The sequence below is a fragment of the Manis javanica genome, chromosome 18 (assembly GCF_040802235.1).
Source record: "Manis javanica isolate MJ-LG chromosome 18, MJ_LKY, whole genome shotgun sequence".
NCBI classification, from domain to species: Eukaryota; Metazoa; Chordata; class Mammalia; order Pholidota; family Manidae; genus Manis; species Manis javanica.
The window spans coordinates 18156329-18167287 of NC_133173.1; the positions used below are offsets into that span (position 1 = coordinate 18156329).

Sequence of the window (10959 nt, forward strand, 5' to 3'; positions counted from 1 at the left end):
TGGCAAAACTGGACAGCTACATGTAGGAGAATGAAACTGGACCATTGTCTAACCCCATATACAAAGGTAAACTCAAAATGGATCAAAGACCTGAATGTAAGTCATGAAACCATTAAACTCTTGGAAAAAAACATAGGCAAAAACCTCTTAGACATAAACATGAGTGATCTCTTCTTGAACATATCTCCCCGGGCAAGGAAAACAACAGCAAAAATGAGCAAGTGGGACTACATTAAGCTGAAAAGCTTCTGTACAGCGAAAGACACCATCAATAGAACAAAAAGGAACCCTACAGTATGGGAGAATATATTTGAAAATGACAGATCCGATAAAGGCTTGACGTCCAGAATATATAAAGAGCTCACACACCTCAACAAACAAAAAACAAATAACCCAATTAAAAAATGGGCAGAGGAACTGAACAGACAGTTCTCCAAAAAAGAAATACAGATGGCCAAGAGACACATGAAAAGATGCTCCACATCACTAATTATCAGAGAAACGCAAATTAAAACTACAATGAGGTATCACCTCACACCAGTAAGGATAGCTGCCATCCAAAAGACAAACAACAACAAATGTTGGCGAGGCTGTGGAGAAAGGGGAACCCTCCTACACTGCTGGTGGGAATGTAAATTAGTTCAACCATTGTGGAAAGCAGTATGGAGGTGCGTCAAAATGCTCAAAACAGACCTACCATTTGACCCAGGAATTCCACTCCTAGGAATTTACCCTAAGAACGCAGCAATCAAGTTTGAGAAAGACAGATGCACTCCTATGTTTATCGCAGCACTATTTACAATAGCCAAGAATTGGAAGCAACCTAAATGTCCATCGGTAGATGAATGGATAAAGAAGATGTGGTACATATACACAATGGAATACTACTCAGCCATAAGAAGTGGAAAAATCCAACCATTTGCAGCAACATGGATGGAGCTGGAGAGTATTATGCTCAGTGAAATAAGCCAAGCGGAGAAAGAGAAATACCAAATGAATTCACTCATCTGAGGAGTATAGGAACAAAGGAAAAACTGAAGGAACAAAACAGCAGCAGAATTACAGAACCCAAAAATGGACTAACAGGTACCAAAGGGAAAGGAACTGGGGAGGATGGGTGGGCAGGGAGGGATAAGTGGGGGAAAGAAGAAGGGGGGTATTAAGATTAGCATGCATGGGGGGGAGAAAGGGGAGGGTGGGCTGTACAACACAGAGAGGACAACATTTTGTTAAGCTGATGGACAGTAACCGTAATGTGGTTGTTAGGGGGGACCTGATATAGGGGAGAGCATAGTAAACATAGTATTCTTCATGTAAGTGTAGATTAAAAATTAAAAAAAAAAAAAAAGAAAGAAAGAAAGAAAAGGGGGATTACTCCTTAACAGGATAAAACTATTGGTAAATCAAAGATCAACGCATGCTTTAAATATCCTTAATGTTGGTCACTTAAAGGGTGTCAGATGATCAGCAATGGAGGTACTTTTTTCTGATAATATTCCTTTCTCTTAATTAAAAAAAAAAAAAAAAAGCAGTTATTGTGTGCTGACCTCCAATGAGTTCTGCACAGTGGTATAGAGGGCATGTCAAAGTGTGGGCAAAGGGTCTGTTTGTTTCTATGCAGAAGATCGAGGCCTAGCTTGGATACCCAGAAAACGAACTAAGATACGATATGAGGAGGAGCTTCCGGCATCAGCACTCTCTGGGGGACTTGTGCCGGGGGATGATCATCAAAAAGCCTCCACAGGGATCCGGACGATGCTGCGGTTGTGGCTGCATCCAGCCCACCGTCTCCTGGACTTGCCATAGGAATGAGGAGGGAGATGTCTAGGCTGGCATGTGCATACAGTGAGACAACGAATTTGACCGGATCTGTACTGTTGGAACTCAACCAGGAGTTGGGAGGGGTGCAAGTTGTAGCACTCCAAAATCTCATGACTATAGACTATCTATGGTTAAAAGAACATATGGGATGTGAACAGATCCCAGAAATGGGCTGCTTTAATTTGTCTGATGGTTCAAGTACAGTTGGACAATATCCATCATATCATAGATAAATTTTCACAAATGCCTAGGGTGCCTACATGGTTTTCTTGGCTTCACTGGAGATGGATGGTAATTATAGATTTGCTTTGTTTATGTCACCGTATTCCTATTATGTTAATATGTGTGTGCAAATTAGTTAGTAGTTTAAAACCTATACATACTTAAGGTACTCTACAAGAAGATATGTCAAAGAAATAATCAATCCTCCCATGTTTCCTTCATATGCTACATCTATAGCTTTTCTTCTTCCTTCCTAATTACAACCCTTAAATAGAATTCGTGCCTCATATCGAATTTACCGAGTATCATAATTCCTCCAGGTGGTAAAGATACCTCGAGACAAGTGCTGGGCATAGAAGCCACAGGGCATAAATGTGCAAAGAAGTAAAAAGCTAACCTTTGCAAACAATATGGCTTCTCTCTCACTTACCAACTTTACATTTCCCTGTATGGCCCCGGAAGATGACTGGTTAGCCAGAGACGGGTAAGATTCCTCAAGGGAGGAACAACCTAAGACAGGCACAGTCGCAGGGGGGCCATCAGGTGAGAATTTGGGGATCAACAGAGGTGAGGCTCAGAACCTCACCCCCCCTGCTTTGAGAGAAATCTTCTGCATCCGTGGATGTCTTGCTGCCCTTGTCTAGCCTGGATTAATACTTGGTCCATAGGCACACACCTGATCATCTGATCATCTACATTTGCCCTCTTACAGCACTAAACTATGTTTTCTACCTTTATCTTGCATCTACCTACCACTTCAGCATTTTATTAAAAATAACAATAATAATAATAATAGGAGAAATGTGGGATCAACATATAAATCAAGTACAAAAATCAAACGAATATTCATATTTGACCTGATTGTTTATAGGTCATAATGCATGATCAAAACCGAAAGTTTCTGTGATGAATGCCCTTGTACTGTTCACCATGTAAGAATTTATTCACTGTGCAAGTATTCGTTCACCATGTAAGAACTTGTTTGTTATGCTTCAGAAGATTGGAGACTGACGAGAATTAGGCTTGAGATGGATTAATGATTGTACATTGAGCATTGACCCCCCTATACTGAATTTTATTGTTGTTAACAACCATTTGATCAATAAATATGAGAGATGCCCTCTCAACAAAAAAAAAAAGCCAAAATCACTGCCCGCACTTCGCTCTTGCCATTTAGACTGGCTTGCCCCTGCCTTTGTATCCTCAGGAAATCTCGTGTATAATAATTTTTTCCACATAATCTTGGTGCATGTGGCATTATCAGTACCCTCATCTCAAGAATTCCATTGGGAGAAGGTCTAGCCCCCCTCCTTGTGGTGTCCATCAAACACTCCTTCTGCCTCAAGAACTCTAACATTTTTTGTAACCCATGTCTGCTGTCAGTGAATTTTCTCAGCTTCCTTTTTTTGAAAATGTTGTCATTTGCCTTAATTTTGGAAGATATTTTCACTGAGTATAGAATTCCGAGCTGATTTTTTTTTTCTTTTCAGCACTTTAAAGATGCCACTCTATTGTCTTTTGGCTTGCACAGTTTCTGACTGGTAGTGTTCTGTAATCCTTATCTTTGCTCTTCTCTGTGTGATGTTCCTTCCTTTCTCTGGCTGCCTTCCAGGTTTTCTCTTTATCTTCATCTTTAAGAAGTTTGACGACTATGATGTGTATAAGGGTGTGTGTCTGTGTGTGGGGGGGAATAATATATAAATCAAGTATAGAAGTCAAATGTATAATCATATAGGACTTGATTATTTTTCCTGTAATTCCTGATAAGTGATCAAGAACAGAACAAACAAGACCAAAACAGTTCCTGTGACCTAATTGCCCTTGCTATTGTTTCAATACCTTGTAAGACTTCGCGCCCCAGGAGACTGGAGACTCTGAGGAATAAGTTTAGAGTTAGTTAATGGTTATCTATTAAGTCCCCAACACAGAATTCTATTGTTGTTATCTTGCATTTGCTCAGTAAATACAAAGGGTGCCCTCTCAGCACCACTCTTGCGCTGTTACGCCTCGAGTCCCCTGGCTGGTACTTCCAGATCTTCAGTATCTCATCGCGTCTCCTCCCTTGTCTGCGGGTCAGAAGCAGGGAGGGACCATTCTTCTTTTCTTTTTGGTATTTATTCTGCTTGGAGTTCCCTGAATTCCTGTGGTTAAATATTTTTTTTGGAACATTCTTTGGAAAATTATCTTCTTCAAGTATTTCTTCCTTTCAAATTATTTTCAAGTTCTCTCTCTCCTTTGACTCCAATTACACGTGTGTGGGACCAGTGGATGATGTCCTACCTTCAGTACTTGAATGCTGTGATTTGCTTTCACCACTTTTTTCTCTTTGTTTTGATTTGCATTGTATCTATTGACTTATCTATAAGTTTGATTTTTTCAAAGCTATATTCATTCTACTTATGTGCCTGGCATAAGAATTCTTCACCTATGATAGCACATATTTTATTTCTAGCATTCCTGTTTTACTTCTTCCTATAGTTTTTATCTATCGTGAAATTCCGCAACTTTCATGTTTGTTGCCCCCACTTTCCAATGGATGCATTAACATATTAATTATAGTTATTTTAAAATCCCTATCTGATAGTTCCAACTATTTCTGTTCATTGCTTTATATCTATATTGCTTTCTCATATTTTTTTTAACTTGTAATTTTTTTATTGTATGCCCAGCTTTGTGTATATAAGAACAGTACAGACTGTGGCAAATTATATTTACCCCTGCAAATCAGCATGCCTCTTCTTTCTGGCTTTTAGTATGTGAAGTTCAGTCAATGTAGTTAGGAGCTGAAGCAGATTTAGGTTTTATTGTTGTTACTGTTACCATCAGTACACCTGAGGCTTCCAGTTTCTCCGAATGTGGAATGTCTTTACCTTGTGCTTACAGTGAGGACTGGGGTACCAGGTGGTTTTTCTGTGTTCCCTATACTCCCTTTACCTTTCAGCCTTTCCTGCATGCCTGTGGCACTGAGAGGCTCTTTCTGTTTTCTTGTCTCTCCTTCAGAGGTGGTGCTATTACCTGTTCCTCAGCACTAGGCTTACTTATAGTGAGAGGGGGCTCCTCTGCTCCTGGTCCAGCCCCATTCTTAGACAGATCTTAAACCTCAAGAGTGGGGCTTTCTCAGCATTCCTGCCCTTGCTTCCCATTGCAGTTCAGTTCTGCCCAGCATCTAAATTATGGTTTTGGACAGGAATCTATTGCCTCTCTCCTCTCAATGATAGCAGACCTCTGCTTGCTATTGGTGTGGGATGCCAAGCCCCAAATGGTTTCTTACCTTCCCCCCAGAAGCAGGACCTTTTTGTTCTTACCCCTCTCACTGTAGCAGTGAGTTTTTCCCTGTGTCCTGGGGGTAAGAGGTTTCCTATACCTGTCCCAGAGGCAAATGGGTTTGTGTTCTACTCTTTCTTCAAAAGCAGTGGATTTGTTTCTGTGCCCTGTGGGTGGGAGGATTTGATGTCCCTGCTTCAGTGTCTCAGGCTCTTGCCCCAAAGGAGGAATGGATCTGGGGAAGGGGTGGGGCTTTGCACCTGTCCTTCAGTAGCAGCTGGTCTCTTCCTGCACACTCGCATGCCGTTCCCTCCCTGGCCTCCTGTTCTGCTCCTAGTATTTCGAGAGCACTCAAAGGTCTTGCAAGTCAGAGCAAATTCCGCTAAATCTGGACTCCTCAGCTATTCCACATCTAACCATACTGGTCCTTGGCCTTTAGTGATTTGCTAAAACGCTAGCTGATGTCTTTGTACCTCGTGGTGGTCATGCGTGTGTCCTGAGCTCCATGAAGGTTCTGCCCCATCCTGGCAATTCACCTTATTTGGTTGCATTGTAACCTCACATCTCTGACTGACCCAAGAAAAATGATAATTGCTGTAGACGACCCAGATTTTTCTCATTGCTCTTTACAACCCTCTATATCCTGCATGAAGGCAGAAATTGGATGTTTTAAATCAAAATTACTAACTCATTCTAATTTGTCTGTAGAGTCATCTATCAAGAATACTTCATGAATTTGTTCTCAGTTATGTACTTCTGTATTTATAAGACAACTTTAAAAGTGTTTCCGAGCCATATTTAAAAGCTAAAAGCTGTGAATAATCTGCTTTTATTCTTATTTTGTAACCTTTTAACCAAGGTCACTACTGAATATCACAGTTAAACTTTTTCCCTTTGAAAAAACTTAAAAGAGTCAACAGCAAAATCAGAAGGTTAATTTCTTTTCCCTCTTTATTTTGGAAGTCCTTTCATTACCTTCTTTTAAATTCATATAAGCTCTCTATAACCAATTAGGAGAGCATCTCCTATTGATTTTAAGAGACATGATAATCTGATTTATTTTTCTTTTGCATTAGGTTTGTTTATCTAGGGTAGTTAGTTCTGGAGTGCGCACAGAATGACCGAACATTTTTGCGACTTCCATGGCTGCGTAGCAAATTACCTCAGCGCTCAGTAGCATAGAACTATCACATATTTTCACAGATAGAGTGGATCAGAATTTGGACAAGGCACAGAACGGTTCATTCTGTTCCATGATGCCTGGGGCTGCAGCTGGAAGACTCTGAGGAGGGGCTCCTGAGTCACCTGAAGGCTCGTTCTTCACATGCCCTCCACGTGGACCCCTCCACGTGGACCCCTCCACGTGGTCTGTGCGTGGGTCTGGCTGGGCTTGCGTATGGCACGGTGGTTGGCTGCATGGAAGCTGGATCACACGTCGTAACCTCGCTCCACAAGTCTCTTCAGCATTGCTTCTACCACAGTTAGTAATGGAATCAGTTACAAAGGGGAATGGACATAAACACTCATCTCTTATTGTGGGACCAAGATGACTAAGGAAAAACATATGAAATTAGAAATATTGTAGTAGACATTTTTAGAAAATACAATCTACTGCAATTAATTTCCAGAGTCTTCAAGAAGATGGGGGAAAAAAGGGAGATAGGGGAAGAAGATGAGATGGAGCTGTCTGCAGTCTTGCTTGGAGCCGCTTTGGAATATTTTGGAACTTTCTAGTTTCTTTTTCTTTATGGGAGGACCATTAATTTCCAGTTACTCTCTTGTTTTCAGTATTGACAAGTGTCCCGATTAGAAGTTTTTACTTTGTGTTTTTAAGAATTTGTTGGACCTCTGTCCCTTTTAGGGTCATGCCAACTAGCTTTCTCATCCAAAGCTTGGCATCTCCTGGCCCTGCCACAGATAGACTGGCTGGAGGAGGTGGGAAAAACCTGGAGTGTATATGCAGAGCATAAATCTGAACTCGTCACTGAAATATGTTCTTACTGACCTTGGATTTGGGAAATCTACATAGACAACTTCAGAATTTAAACTGAGTTTAGAAGTCTCTTCATGTCAAGTAAAGAATGTCAACTATTGGCTAGTCAGGACTTTTTTTTGTTTGTTTTCAGATGCCTATCAAAATAACAATTCTGTCTACATCAAAAGTTAACCAAAGTGGCCACCATGACTTAAAATTGTACTTGGAGAAGTAATGTCATTTCCGTGAATGTGTTCTTGCAATGTGGAATCTGTTCTTGCAGGCACTTGGCCTGATAGGGGTCCAGACTCGGACCAAGGTGACCCCTCGAGAACTAGAGTGGTTTGTACAATGATGTGCCTGCAAACCCAGGTCTCCAGAACCTGGCCCAGAGCCATCTGGCTGCAACTGTGGAGCCAAGGACCCTCCTAGTGCCTGTCTTCTCGTCCACGTCTTGAGTGTTGGTCACCTGTACGAAGACCTCTGTATGAAGAGGGTAGATATGGCTCAAGGAGGGACTTACTGGACCTGTATTTGCCTCTCTTCTGTCTCACAGACAACACCAGTTCACTGATGGGCTTAGTGAGCTCTTTGGAGTTCAGACTCACACTTGCCTTCTTGTTGCAGGCAGGGTGGCCTCCAACACAGGGAGGCTCACGGTGTCTTAGATGTGCTTCTGGGTCAGGGACCTGATCTGCAGGACTGAGGGTTTTGGCTGAACCAGGTGGAACCTCCACTTGTTGCAGCCCACCACCCTGAGGCACATCAGTGACCAAAAAGGTAAGCTTATTTAGCTGGAAACTTCCCCCATGATGCACCAGAACCTTCAGTGGTTCTGGCTTCATTGCGTTGCTGTACTTCTGTGTGAATATAGCAAGAGAGGCCCCAGGGAACCCCTGCTGGTCTGCAGCAGAGGACAGCCGAGGCTTTGTTTGTTCAGGTGCTCCTGGGGTCAGCCTCACTTGCCCAGAGGCTCAGCACTGCCCTCTTTTGAGCTCCTATGTTTGGCCACACCGCCTCTTATTCCCCAGCCCTAGGATTCAGTGTCATTTCTTGCAGTGCCCACGGTGACCTGCGCATCCACATTTGCTCCTTTTCCTCTTTCCACATTCCGGCTCCCTGTGTTAGCCTCCTTTTGATTGACATACTAAGTGTAGTTTCTGAGTGTTTTGGTTTTTGACTGGGATCCTGACAAATGTGGGAAAGAGCACGTTTCCTTTCTGCCTGCTCCTTCTTTCCTCTTGCCTTCTGGCTGGAATGGGGCTGTGGTGACCTTTATGACAGAGCTGCACACTGAGGAAGGCAGAGCAGAGAGACGGAAGGTCCCTGAGGATGCTGTGAACTCAGCCTTCCTTCCCCAAGAGACAGCCCAAGTGTTCCCCTGTTGATGCCACAGTCTGTCCCCAGGAGCCAGGTGCTGCTGCCAACTGGCCTGCCCTGCAGCACCCGCTGCAGCATCTGGTAGGAAAGGGCACAGCTGGTGTCCAGGCTATGGAAGTAAGGAAATTCCTTGAGAAGTGAGTAACTCAGGTACTTTTTGTGTAATAATCATGAAGATGTTTTGTGAGTAGATAATGAGAAGAGATTTTCTAAAAACCTTTGCTGGTCTGTGACGCACAGGAGAGAGGCTGAGGGTTCAGGCAGGAGCCAGGGGCCAGCCGCTACTCTCTCTCTCCTGAGCCAGAATGCAGGGACGACGGGTCCGTGGGGTCGGGGCATTGTTGCTACCCCACTGGGTTGATGGGGAGTCCAAATGAGACCATCTATCTAAAAGTTAGCACGATGTGTGATCTCCACATTTGATCTTTATCATCCACTCTAAGTTACCAATCAGTTGGGAACTTTTGTGATTTTACATAGCCTGCATTACCCTCCAGGGTGACAGTCACTGTGAGCTGGCCTTTGGGCCTCAATTCTGCAGCTCCTGGCCCTCAGTTTATGAAGTCCTAAAGGGGAATCAGGGTCCCGGGACCAAGTCAGCCAGCCACCTCCTGGAGACTTGCAGATCTGAACAGCGCACATTGCTGGCCTTCCTGTGGGGAGCATGGCCCACGTTCTGCAGGCATCCCTCCCCTGGCAGGTGGCAGGGGGTGGGCAGAGGCCTGCCTGGTGGCAAGTGGCCCAAGCATAGAGCTGTGAGAAGTTTCCACTTCAACTCCTCCATGGAAGATGGGGTAAAAGCCAACCAGCAAACTGACAGAGCTTAAACATGGGCCCCAGCCAAAGCTGAGCAGGGGAGGGTGCCCAGGCCCTGGCTCCCAATCCCCTGGGGCTAGGAGACGGGTGCGTGTGTCTGCTTCCTCGACCCGGCTCCAGCCTTTCCCCACTTTCGCAAATCCAGCCTTTCCCCCCTTTCACAAATCTGGACAGGATATGATGCAGTTGGTCATGTGTCAGCTCAGCCAGAGCAATTCAGTTGATTATGACGTTAACCTTGGCCAGTTGGCTGTAAGTGATCCCCATTGGCCTTTGCAAATCGCTCCCGCCACACTGTAGATGTGAGACGGAAAGGCAGAGTGACCTGGAGTCGTTCTCTGTAGGGGCCGAATGGTCACACTGCTGAAATCATCTCTTTGCAGCCCATGGAATGACCAGTTCCACAGGGAGGGCCCTGAGCTACCAAAGGAAAATTAAACTGGAATACTGTGGTTATGGATAAAAATGTTTCTGATAAAAGGCTAATTTGCAAGTTTGAGTGATTACAGGAGCAACCCAAGTTACCTGGAAAAACTAGATTTCATTGTTTCCTGCCAGGGCTGAATTAATGAGCTACCACTGCATGAACTCACTCTTTGACAAGATGTCCTTTATGATGTATAATCTGAAGTTGATGGACCCAAGGCATCCAGAGCCATTCATCCTGCAATTAACACATGTGTCTGTGTTTCTACAAATCATGTATTTTCTTTGACACAGGATAAGGGGCCGTTGTTTATCCTGCATCATCACCATAACACACTGGGGGTAAAGTGCAGTATTTCCAGAATCTCTCGCCTGGCTTTAGTGCATCTCCATATTAACAGGTGTTTCTAAGGGGTGGAGATAAGTAGTTCATCTCCATATCAATGGGTAATTACCTAGGCAAGACCTAGGGCTCATCTGAATCTGAGAGGTTGGGGGGAGCATTTGCTTGCTTCTGCCTTGGCAGGAGACAGGCAGATGCCTGACAGCTTTTTGTAAGCAGTAAACAGGTTTTAAACTTTATTTCTCCCTTTGACTGATTTTGGTTTCAGCTAGGTATGTTGCCCCGGGATTTCCTCTCCCCGGAGTTACATACACAGACATACACAGACATACACACATTTGCACACAACTCACATACACACACACTCACACGTTGGGCCTCCCCTGGGTTGTAAGTTAGGTTTTATTCTGTCTACCTAGTAGTGACTGATCAGATACACATGTCATACACACGTTGTATATGTTTGTTTTTCAAGTCCTGCTTGCAGTTCTGGACAGTGACAATGGCGAGGTTTTATAAAGCAGCCGCAAAAGTTTACCGAGGGCCGAAAGGGTGAAGAGGCCTTGGGGGCAGGCGGGAGGGTAGGAAGTCTTGAAATGAGCCTGATTCCTGGTGGGAATGAGTTACATTGCTCTTTCCTGAGGGGCTTAAACGTGACTCTTTAACACGTATCACACATGTGATATTTTGTCCAATAGTCTGACACTACCAG

At 43.8% G+C, this 10959-nt stretch overlaps 1 long non-coding RNA gene across 1 annotated transcript; it reads left to right on the forward strand.

The window, feature by feature from the left end:
- Window positions 1-2568: 2568 nt before the first annotated feature.
- LOC140847280 (uncharacterized) lies at window positions 2569-10485 on the forward strand. Its single transcript, XR_012127120.1, has 2 exons — window positions 2569-8062; window positions 10037-10485. It is a non-coding gene; the product is annotated as an uncharacterized lncRNA (long non-coding RNA).
- The last annotated feature ends 474 nt before the right edge of the window (window positions 10486-10959 follow it).